Source organism: Opisthocomus hoazin, chromosome 1 (assembly GCF_030867145.1).
Source record: "Opisthocomus hoazin isolate bOpiHoa1 chromosome 1, bOpiHoa1.hap1, whole genome shotgun sequence".
Lineage (NCBI taxonomy): Eukaryota > Metazoa > Chordata > Aves > Opisthocomiformes > Opisthocomidae > Opisthocomus > Opisthocomus hoazin.
This window is the reverse complement of record NC_134414.1, coordinates 62,382,504-62,395,018: the sequence shown is the minus strand read 5'-3', so window position 1 is coordinate 62,395,018 and position 12,515 is coordinate 62,382,504. Positions and strand designations below refer to the sequence as shown.

Below are 12,515 nucleotides of genomic sequence, written 5' to 3'. Positions count from 1 at the left end.
AAATGTAAATATTTATACATGTAAGATACAGAAGCATTTTGTTCTCACCTCAGCCTATTCATTACCTAACAAGCAACCATTGCAAAAAGAAAAAAAAGCAACATTAAATATAGCCTTGTTTCCGTAACAGAATAGCACTAGCAAGGCTTGTGTGGGTAAATTCATATTTGTAATAAAAGCACACCTAAAGGATTTAGACTGAAGTATCCCTCATAATGCTTTTAGTAAGATACAGAAATGTTATTATAATTTAAGATTTTCTCATTAAAGACCAGATTGTTGACACTGTACCTTCATCTCCATGAAAAGGAGATCAAAGCTAAATTTGCTAAACAGATAAATTGTGAATTTCAGTTAAATTTAAAATTCTTATTTATTTAAACTTGCTCAAGACAGTTACTCGCTCATGAAGACTGGCAAAAAATATTTTTTACTGGACAGAAAGGACATACAAGAGAAGTAAAAAATATTTATAATGAAGTTTAGATTAAAAACTTGACTTTTAACTCTCATTCTTCTGAAACTAGCAAAAAGTACTTGCAGGCCCATATGAATTAATGTGTTCATGCAGCTTTCAAAGACAGGCTTTTACTTACAAATTTTAATATTCTTAATGACAGTTTGCAGGCCATGCTTTACGCAGAGTCACAACCCACGGCACATACAACCCCCACCCAGTTCTTCCCAACTGCATACAGGGCGTGCAGTTACACCCCAAGTTATACCGCACGTCGCCCTAGTTTGAAGAAGAGTTGGAGTCTCCAGAGTGAACCTGAGTCTCACGATAGTCAGCAGAGCCAAAACATCCCCACACAAAGAAAGCAGCATTTTCATCCAGTAGCATTTTCATTTGGTAGCATTTTATGTTCTCTTTCTAGAGGTCCACGTTACTGTGCAAGGCCCTGTGAGATTAAGCTGTGATAAAATCAGTTAGTTTCTTTAGAAGTCAATGGCTGTAACTCATTAACATCGATGAAGTGATGATAAGGGTCATTTCAAACATGGTCATGCTTCCATTGATTTAATGGGAACACAACTAGGTTCAAAACGAAGCCCTAGAAGTTGCAAACACTGTTCAATCCCAACATTTTCCATTTCAACTGTAACTCATCTGTAAATCTCCAGAGAGAGGTTAACTGCAAGGAAAGTCCAAAGTCAGTTACAAGCTAGTTTTGAGATACTCTTAAAAAATTTATGTTGTTTCTGTGGATTTCAAAAGAAAACAATTACAAGCAAGACTTAGGAATCTCTTATTTCTAACTTATCAATTCTCCAAGATCCCATGCTGTCAGCATATAAGTCAGAATTCACCAAGCATTCGAATAAAGTAATCCTCAAATTACCTATTCCTCGTAACAATTTCAGGCAGAATACCTTCACCTGTTAAAATTTACATGCCAACTCCACTGTCATGTCTACCAGAGACATGCTGACCTGTGAAAATGTGCACACAAAATTATTTTAAAATTCCAACACAGTGTGTCCCTTCTCCTTTCCAATTCCAAGGTAACACTCAACCCATTTTCCGAGTTGCTAAAAATAAAAATTGGCATACTTACCATTTATTTTAAAGGTCAATACAATATTTGCTAGTCTGAAGCAACGGGCACGTGAAGCAGTGTCAGTGCCAACATCAAGGTTTGTACAAAATGCATGAGTAAGCAAATGATATTATGAACCAAAGGTAGAAAAGTATGATTTCATTTAGCAATTACCTGTCTGACAAGGTTAACATCTAATAGATCTGTTAATGTAAAATTAAAGTGACACCTACCTCACACTGGTTTCTTTAAATTATTTATCACCGCTTGACCTGAGCTGTTTCAACACTTCTAGCCAGTTGAGATTTCCAATAAACCAATTTTTCATTGTACAGCAAGTCGCAGCTCTCTCCCTTGTGACAAAGATAAAAATTGTTAAATTAATAAACTCATGTTAACTTCAGTCATCTCTCTGGATTAATTTGTTCCAAGGCTTATAGTATAAACCTCCCTTATTTTTGTCAGATTAAATTTTAGCATGTGCTCTTACTGAACCTTCTATTTCAATGGTACGCTGAGTGCTGTATTCTTCCTTTTAAAGCAGTTTGTGCGTGATACTGTCACCAGCCCACCTTCTTGTAAAGCTGCAACTCATTATAAGGCTTGTTAATTTTCACTTCTGCTTGCCATTCTTTTTCTGGATGTCATAACTTTATTAAACCTAGGACCCCCTTTTATTTCCTTTAGTCAGAACGCAGAGAATATAGAAGCAATGTTTGCAGTCAATGTCTTGTCTGTGCCAGTCCATATGCAGTGGCTTCTGGAAGTCATTCCTTACACATTGCTGCATGTTTTCCCTACGAGAGAAAGAATCAGCTACATTCTGCTTTGAATATTCGTAACTCCACCCATGTAAGACAATGACCTAGGACAACCAGAGCATCTTAAATCACTTCAAGCGTTCTACTATTTTTTCTTTTGTTTAAAACTATATAACTGCTCATAGAAATATTACAATTTTTTTTTATTTTTTTTTTTTTTGCTACAGTTGTTGGGAAGATAGTTTCCTGAAAAAGGAACATTTCTGAAAACTTTGTGCTAGATTTTTTAGATCAGTGACAAAACTAGGTATTTGTAGGTAGATCTCCTTTCTACCACATAAACTTGGTCATCTTTTGCTCTTGCACCATTGCAGCCAGTTCTTAGATTCACAGTGTGTATCAAGTGAACCACCACCTCGGATCACTCCTGCGCTTTGCAACATGTTCATCTAGCAGAGTAAAGAATGAGAAAATGCTCTAACCAGGCATGTGTCAAATAGCACTCTCCCAAACACCTCCTCAACATGGTTTGGGAGTCAAACCATTCCAGAAATCATTCCCAAGCAGCACCGAGTCACCGAGATTACAGCTTCGATGTAGGTCAGACCATGGCACGCTATGTGGCCTCAGTATCCAAGACAGTTCCTGAATGTGTTTAGTTTACTAACGTAGACAATGCCACTGAGCGTTTGCAGTCTTTAATTTAAGGAAGAAAAATCTGCATTCTCTCTTGCCTTTTGTGCTGTGGCATAGCCAACTTACCTTACAAAACTCAGGCTGAAGTTACAGTACATTAGCTAGCAAAGAAAATCCCTGGCAGGTAGGACCACTTACGGGGCTTACTGGAGTCCGCTGCCTGGAGAATGGGGTGGCACCAGGGACAAGCAATGGCGAGCCTTGCTGGTATCCAGCTATCGTCAGAGCTGTAGCAAGCAGGACGCGAGGGATGACCAGTGGCTGCAAATCAGCCAAGGAGCCTCTGGCTGCTGTTGAAAAGACCTGTGCAGCTGCACAAAATACCAAGCAGAGCCGGTGAGTGGGAAGATAACTTCGAGTGGAGTTACAAATATTCCAGTTATTGCAGGCTGCAATATCAAATGACTGCCAGCAAATGCTGGTCCTGCACCAAAGGGAGAAGGCAAAGAGTATTAAATGCAGGGTGTTTCTTTTGTAATCCCAGGGCTGTTTGTGCACGCTCTCTACAACTGGAATCTGCAACGTGAAGACAGCCTGAGGAAAGCATTTAGCAGGACAGACACAGCAAATTGCTCTCCCATTTCCGTTCCGACAAACTTAGACACACTTACACACATTCCTTGCAGCCCTCAGCCTTGTGAATCCTGCAATATTTATGATGCAAACTCTAGAGTGTAGAGCAGCTTTTGTGGACTTATCACAGGTCAAAGGCATATCATCCGTACCACATCTACATTTATTTTTCCAGATTCGGGTACAAGAAGAAATGCTACAGACTCAGTCACTGTCAATCATGTGAAGGATGCTACTGCATTTGCATATGGTCTTTCGCTTTTCCCAGTAACGAACACTCTAACAGGATGCAATAAATTCCCTTGTTTAAGGATTAAGGTGTCCAAGTCAATGCCCGAGTTCCCCCATTGTAACTTCCTCCAAAGAACTGATTGTGATCAGGGACTTCAACGCAGAGAGAAATCTGTCTCTTCTGAAACTGCTACATGCTTCCTTCCACCTAGCCATAACTGATGTATATCCCTATCAGTTTTCCTCCCAAGATCCCAAAATTTCTCATAATGTATAGGAATTGCAAGACTGTGTAACACTGCCACCTGGTGATACACATCACAGCAATATTTTCTTCCTCCTACTATCACATGAAAACCTTTTGCTTCGTTTCAGGGGATCTTAATCTGCAAGTCCCCATCAAACATAGTTTATCCCACCAGTAGTTTATCTTGAGTACCTCTGCTTGTGTCTAGAAGACAATTACTAAGGTTTCAAACTTTTTTTCAGGCCATATCTTGTCTTTTGCTTCAGGACTGACTTTTAGATGTGCTATGGGTAGACATGGTCTAACTTGATCCAAATTCCCACCACAACTTTGTATAAAGTCTAGAAACTTTAGTGTCATGTGAGAAATAAATCTGAAGTAATATTAGAAATGATCCACTAGGCCTCTGCCCCCTTCTTTTCAGCTTTGGGATGTGATGTATAAAAACAGCAAAAACAAAAAAGCAAAACAAAATCAAAAAAGGCTCAATAGCTACAACATAAAATCTTCCAAGAAGTTTCCCTCTCCAAGATGGAAAAAAATATTTCTGTAGTATTTGATCTCAGACTCTTTCATCTCTTTCATCTGATCTCTGTGGGATACAGACGGAAAATGGAGAAAAGTATTGCAAATGGTAGTTCAGGCTCAACTTCTAGCACCCCTATCTGGCTTTCACAGCTGTCTGCAAATCTGAACCTTTCTTTTCCAACCGACCTCCAAGTCCTTACTGAAAATCACAGCAAACTCAGAGCCGTTATAGCTTCCTAGGTTGCCACTATTTCTTACTAGACCTTTCTTGGATTCATTTCAGCAAGCCAACCTGGGTACTTTGAAGTTTGAATTCAAGAACGGTGCTTTTTTTTTATGTGCTGCTACAGGATTTTTTAGAACAATTCAGCCCCTTCTGAGAAGGACTCCAACTTTTGTTTGGGGATTTTTCTTGACTCTTTCGTATTCACCTGTCGTTCCATAAGAAGCACCTAAAGGCATGTAATCAGTGATTCTTCCCTAACGTATAGCCATACAAAGATTTAACGTTGTCTTTTTGTGTCTTCATAAATTGTATGAATGGTAATATTTATTCTCTAAATTATCCTACCAAGATCAGTGAAATCAGTCGAAAGTTCAGCTGGACTTCTGGAAAATGCTGAGAGGAATTCAGGTTTAGTTATGAAGAGATGTAAGTTATTTCACAGCTGGAGTTGCAGTGGAATTACCCTTATTACCTCAAATCTGGCTGACCTATAAAATGTTACAGTGCAGAAAAGTTAATAGTACTGTAGATGACGGGTTAGATACTCATACTCAGTTTGAAGTCTTGGTTTGAGACATCTGCCTCCAGCACTAATTTATCTTATGATCTTAGATTAAAGTATGCTAGGAACTGTTATTACGGTAAGAAGTGGGAATTTTATATAATGGCAAATTGTGCCAGCAAATGTCAAGATACGAATAGTTCACCTAACCCTCAGCAGAGGGAAGGATCTGTTGGCCTTGCAGTCTGTCTGTGACAGACCAACGACCAGGTAAGATATATGAGAAGGAAGAAAAATTGTTCAACACTGTGACAGGTTTGAGATTAATAAACTGTATACTCAGAGGGAGAACTGAGGTGAAGATTGCTTGAGTGTTTGTTTGGATTAAGAATCAGCAAAAAGTGGGGGGGATAATTCTCCAGCTGGCAGAAAAGGAGGTCAAAATACAGGTTGGTCAAAGGAGCTTGTTTGGACAAGAGGTCTAAGGGCACCTGAAGTTGAACTGGTTTAGTGAGGAAAAGCATGTACCTACAAACTACCAACATTGTACATCATTTTGTGGCAAAAGGAGAGCTGAAAAAGAGTAAGAATTGCACTGGTAAGAGAAGACAGCAAGCATAACTGAATTAACAGCTATTAAAATATTCTCAGTTGAGCTTTTTAACATAAAAATTCACATGCTGTAAAACTTTTTTATTAAATAGATGTTTTTTACATCATTATCATCCCCTCTCCCAACTGCTAAGAAACAGTAGGATATGAGTTGTCCAGAGATTTTATAATTGCATTCCTTTAATGAAGTGCTTGAGAACCCCAAGTTTATAGAAAAAATGTGGAGAAAATAGGACCTTACACTTTCTTTTGGAAAGACTTTAAGAAAGCCTCTTTTGGAAAAGTTTTCTGGGGCCTCTAGCAGGCAGGATTTCATTTTTCATTCTTTAGTATCAGAGAGTAGACCTATCATTTAATCTTAACCCTTTCAGAAGGCCTAAGTATACCAGCCTAATACAGTAAATTGTTTACGATAACTGTCAGAGTTATCAAAATTATAGTATGAACAGCAGTTTAACAAATGTGAATAACCAGTGCAGGCAGCATACATCTGATTTAATTTAATTTGATCTAGGAAGTCACAATCAAAGGATAACAGAAAACCAAAATAAGGCCGGCATTTCGAGTCAGAAACCTAGCTTTATTACAAACTAATAGATAAACATAATTTTCCCTTGCTTTAAGATGAGATATTAGCTATATGTGACTACCATGTATACCTGTCTATAATCTTAGAGGTTAACCAAATATGTCTAGATGCATGACCGTTTTATTTCAGTGACAAAGATATTCAAAAGAGTATGCATCAAGACAGCATACATCTAGCATTAATCCTGTTGCTTTCTTTTTCTTCCTGCGTCTTCAGTGTCCCCTAGCCTGGAACTGCACATCCCTGCTCCAGCAGCACTAGGGAGGGGTAAAAAAGCCTGCATGGCACATCCCACCGGCTCTTACCTCACTGCAGTGGTGAACTTGCACGGCTGGGAACCCCTGTACAAGCGCAAGGATACAGGAGATACCATTAGCAGAAGTTAGCACATTAAGGGTTAAACAATTTGCATTTCGTTAATAACACTTCATTTTTGCCCTCAAAGTTTATCTACATTAAAATATTCTAAATGTAGTGTGTTTCTGTAAGTCTAATTATATGCGGTATGTGAAAACATATTTGATAATCACATTTCTAATTATGTGCAATCACTTCAATACACAGGTGCAAAGCTCCAGAAATATGCATATTTGAATCTCTTCATATACAGATATAAACCAAAACTTTGCAGTTACTTGAGTGTTCAGTGACCACGTATTTCTCTGGGACTGTACTTCCTTGGATTTTTGAGTGGCTAGTATCATTGGAACCAAAGAAATGTGCTAGGCTAATACCTAGGATTGAATTTATATGTGTATGTTCTAGTGCTAAAAAACTGTAATTCCTGTCTTTTCCACAGTTAATGAACATTTTAAAGCACACGTTTTATAATTTATTGACAGATACATCATGCTGACTTCAGAGTTGTGGAAATCATCATTTTAAATTTTCTTCTGGGAGCTTTAACTCTCACAATATTCCTTTAGTGTATATATTTGCCTGGAATGTCATATATATGTGCACGTGAATGTGTCTTTTCCAGTTCAGATTAAACTTAGGGGACCTTCTTTATGGTTTAATAATAGAAGGTAATAGAAGACTTCAGCAATAAATCAAATTTCATTAGATGTGTAATAGCTTGTGGCTGCACTTTTTGCTTCTCTTTCATTTATGTGTAACTGTTATTTTTTACATTGATTTTTAAAGCTGTCTTCACAAGGGATTGTAATTAGCTTTGTGTAAAAGTCATAAAAATTGAAAATTTTATATACTCAGATTAACTGAAAATGACATAAAATATTCATTTGCATCTTTCAAAAGTAATACTTTTATGTTCTCTCTAAAGATAATCAGCATAAATTATTTGAAGGAATAGCTTTAGTTGACTTGTCCATAAGTATTCTTTTTCAAATTTGGGAAGTGAGTTGAAATGAGCCCTGACAGACGAGAAACCTATCTACTAGTTTGCTACTAACATTACCAAAATGACAGACTGATGAGAAGGGACACAGCAAAATCTGAAAAGCAGCACTGGAATTTGTTCCACTGGAAAAATATCCTTTGCATTTCACACAATAAAGCAGCATGGCTTGTTCTGTTTTGCTTCAGCTACATAAAGCTTTAATTAAAATTAATTACACTTAGGAGTCACAGGATAGTTTAGGTTGGAAGTGCGCGCTGGAGGTCATTTTGTTCTCCCTATGCCAAAACCAAAACCAGCTTCATAGCTACCTCAGGTTGCTCAGCACTTTGTCCAGTCAAGAATCCCAGCTGCACAAAAGACAGGGTGCAATCCTAAGCGTCACCGCTCTCTGAAATTAGAGTCTGGAAATCAGACTGATATCATGCAGAGGGGAGCATCCTTTAAGAAGTGCATTATATTTTTCTTTCCTGCATCAGAGGTGCACTAGCAGGACACTCAGTGGGAAGTGAGGGATAGGATTCCCAAAGACAGGAGATCTCTCCTGCCAGCTGCTCTGCCACACGCAGCCGGCCAGCCAGCTGGTCCCGGCCCCCAGCTTCTGCTGTGGCCCGAACACTGCTCCACACGCAGCCGGGAACAGAGAATTACTGCAGAAGAAGTCTCCTCTTTAGGAGCACGCACTTCCTTGCGTGGCCACGGTTCCTCGCTCCTGCCAAGTCTGTAGTTGAGCCCAAGCCAGGATCTGCTGCGTTGAACAGCCTGCCCTGCCTCCCAGCGTAGACCTTTACTGGAGGATGGTGCAGTCTGCACAGAAAGCTCCACAGGTGAAAAGACAACTGCGATTCTAAACCAGTTTGAAAAGGATACAAGAGTTTCTTCAAAGAAAAACTGCATTTGGCTTGAAGTAAGACAGTATGTTGTGGTCCTGCAGCCCCCACTTCTGTCAAAGGGGACTTGCCTGAGTGCACATTCAGGACTTACTGGCTAATTTTCCAACTTCTTATGTTTTCTACGGTATCCTGGAAAGGATTCAGAACTCTGCTCACTGACCTGACTAAAAAGGAAAAATCACTGGTATACTTCGTTGGACAGGTATTTTACCTTTGTATTTTCCACCTTGCATGTAGCAATAGCACCTTTTGATTCATACACGATAGGCCTACGAGACAAATCCTGCTCCTCTGTTCTGGGAAATACTGCATTTGCTCAGTGAATGCCCCTGTACCTTCACACCAAAGTCTTTTTTGATGTTGTTGCACACAGTGCAACAGCATATGTGCAGAAATGTGCCAAGCTTATGAATTAATGTCAAAACATTCAACTTAGTACTTTTTATTTATAAATATTCTATCTACTGAAGTTATAATCTCCCAAACATTTGCATGAGACAAACCATGTCTAAAATACAAGTATGTGGCTATTATTTGAATCATTAACAATGGTGATTTAATAGCCTTATTGTACATCTTAGGCTAACTTTGCATCACCGGTGTATCACCTGTGTTCCTTTCATGGAGTACATAGTGAGATTCACAAGTTACAATTAGGGAAAGAAGGAAACCCACTCTTTTTTTCAACACCTGACAACCTCACAGGGTTCTGTAAAGAAGAGAATGATTATAAAATCACATCAACTAACAGTCAGGGTTAATTGGGCATCAGACGTGCCAACTCATGTTACATGATGAGCTTGATCCAGTAAGCTAAGATTTTGCATAGTCAGAGTCAGAAAACCCACCATGTTAAAGATAAGCCCCATTTTTGTCCATTGGTACAGTCATTTGCTCAGATTTGGCATGGTAGGAGCCAGTACGGTCCAGAAATCAATACGACCCTGTTGTCCTGTTGGCACAGCAGAGCAGTGGCATTGCTTAAGAACTCGAGGTGGTGTATCCTAATGAGGCTGCATTTCCCATTATGGCCAGATTTTACTGTTTTTCACTCTGCAGTACAGACATGCCCAGAGATTTGTAGGAAGTTTGTTGATCTGGCCCGGGAAGTGTATTCTTTACAAGTCTGAGGTGGGTCATCTTAAATAAGAGGCTGTAACTTCTATGATTATTTTACAAAACAAAATGTTGCTTCAATTTCTTTTCTTTTTTTTTTGATAAAAGTTTGAAAGAGAAGCATACTGGAAGAGAGCCGTTTACTGTCACTGCAGCTGCACGTGTAGGCGTAGCAAAGCAGCATAAATTCTGATAGCCAGAAAGTTGCCACTGAGCAGCTTCTGTGAGCTGGTGAAACCAAGCTTATTTTACTTCTGCATCCATCTTTCCTTTCACTTGCTCATCCCTGTAAATCAAAATGAAGAGCTAACGGACTATGAAATATATTTTGCATTGTTTATTACATAATACCGTTATATTGAGATATGCTAATCGCATAACCCAGGTCGATCTTTATGTTCAATGGAATGGACGAAGAGCAGCCTCAATCTCTTCAGTGAAGCACTTCAAATGCCTGACAGAGGAGTGACATTGACAGGTTCTGAAGAGATCGGCCTCCAGTCTCACAGCAAGATAAAAGGATGCCAAGAGTTACTGCTCAGGAGGCTGTCAATTAATAACCAGATAACAGGTATACCTTTTGACTAGTGTGTGACATTTACATTACCTCCAAGTTAGGGAGAAAGGGAGCCTTTCAGCTCAAAAATTGTTTCCAATCCGTTAAAAAATAAAGTTTTATTTTCAGCTAACTGAATACGCTGATGAAGCTCAACTTATTTTCACTTATTGCTACTGCTTCTATTAAATAGGCATAGCTCATTGTGACTTACACCATAAAACATTTGCATGTTACTGAGAAGCCTTCATTAATCACTTCCTCTATTCACACTAAAACAGCTATGATAATCAGTTCTTATTTGCACAGCTGTGGTATGAATAATTTTAAAATTTTGCTGTAATTGTTTTCCTGTTCTGCTGAAAAACGGTTTCAAAGAACTAAGGGGTTTTCTCACATATATATGGAACATAGGTACAAGAATTGCCAAGTGTTATTTGTAATACGGAATTACATAAAATTCTGCTGTAGGAATGAAGATTAAGTCTGCTCTCCATCTTCTAGCTTTGCACACTGTTTAAAAGATTAAAATCTGCCTTTGTCCAAATGTAAAGAAATAGATTTTTGAGTGTGTATTGGCTCTTTGTGGCTAGAATGTAGCTAAGGTACCAAAGCAAAGGGAAGATGGATAAATATGCAAAAGCTTTTATAGGGAAGGTAATGTATTGCTTTCCGAGGAGCAATCAGAACTGCATCTTAAGCAATGAGTGAGGTTGCCCAGAGAGGCTGCGCAGGTGCCATCCTTGGATTTATTCAAGAGTTGACTGGACCTCAGAGCTGACCCTGCTCTGAGCAGGAGGTTGGACTGGAGACCTCCTGAGGTCCCCTCCAACTTCATTCAGCCTGTCCACGATGCTAAATTTTAAGCATCTAATAAAACAGTGATCCTAAATGGGAGAGAGAGATATGTCTTGGCAGGGAGATTCTTTCTGTCTCAGAGAGATCTCTGAATTTAACCAGAAGATCTCTGAATTTAACCAGAAAGTATAAAACCAGGACAAACTATTTTCTGTAGCTCACCACAGATTAATTATCTGACCTTTGATTCAGAGCTACTACTTTATCTTGCCACTGAATTCAAAGCTAGTTCTATCTCCATAACCACTTGCAATAAACTTTCATTTGTCTTTTTGAATGGCAAATCATAAATTGTCACAGCTCAAGATGAAACAAGTACAAGCTATTAAGAACTCACATTTAAGCAACAAAAGCAGCCTCCTCAATATCAGCATGAACCAAAATGTAATAGAGCAGCTTTATACAGAGCAGTAATTGATAGATTAAGGTAAGGCAGATGCATCCATCACCCCCAAATACACAGTATCGCATGAAGTTATGAAAAATGTGTGGTAAATGTATACACATGGGGAACACGCTTAGTATATTTCAGTTTTGGTTGCAGGAACAGCAAAAAGCAACTCATGAGTAACTCCTTTATCCATAAAAGGATTGTTGAATTTGTTGGAGGGGGGAGGGGGGTGTCGATGCTCAGTGTAAAATAGCTATAGCTTATTCTGTGCAGAAGTGTAGCATGAGTTCTACTAAGTCCATCAAATGCATTTTGAACTTCACTAGGGAGTGGTGGAAGTGTCTTTTATCAGCTCATTGCGTGTGTTTTTAATTTCTATGGATGCAAGAGTGTGGCCACATACAAGGGTTGTTAGTACAGAAAAACAAAGGGCCCTAACTTACTTATTCATACGCTACTCTGACTGTGTCACCCCTGTCAGCAGCAGCTTCTGAACAGTCAATATAAAAGAAAAAAGCTGCTCAGACAGCATATCACCGTCTTTCTCCTTGTAACAGAGGCTGAGTTTCATTTTCTAATGGCCTTACACATGAACTCCTGTGCTTTTAGTTACTTCTGTGGAAGTATATGAAGACTTTAGTACCAGTTTTATGTAAGGTTACTTAAATCAACTGATTTAAAGTTGGTATCACCGATGTGTCACAGTGGTACCTGAAAATTATCTGAGGTCTGGTAACAGAACAAATTCGTGGCAATAAGTCCAAAAAATGTCAAACACAAGGGCCCCAGACTGAATTCACATATGAACAATCCTCAGGCATACCTTTATCATACT

The 12,515-nt window shown here is 38.8% G+C and overlaps 1 long non-coding RNA gene across 1 annotated transcript; it reads right to left on the bottom strand.

The window, feature by feature from the left end:
* Window positions 1-405: 405 nt before the first annotated feature.
* Window positions 406-6,865, bottom strand: LOC142363110 (uncharacterized). Its single transcript, XR_012765503.1, has 4 exons — window positions 6,812-6,865; window positions 3,137-3,309; window positions 1,775-1,894; window positions 406-915 (listed from the first exon to the last, which is right to left on the bottom strand). It is a non-coding gene; the product is annotated as an uncharacterized LOC142363110 (long non-coding RNA).
* Between the last annotated feature and the right edge of the window lie 5,650 nt (window positions 6,866-12,515).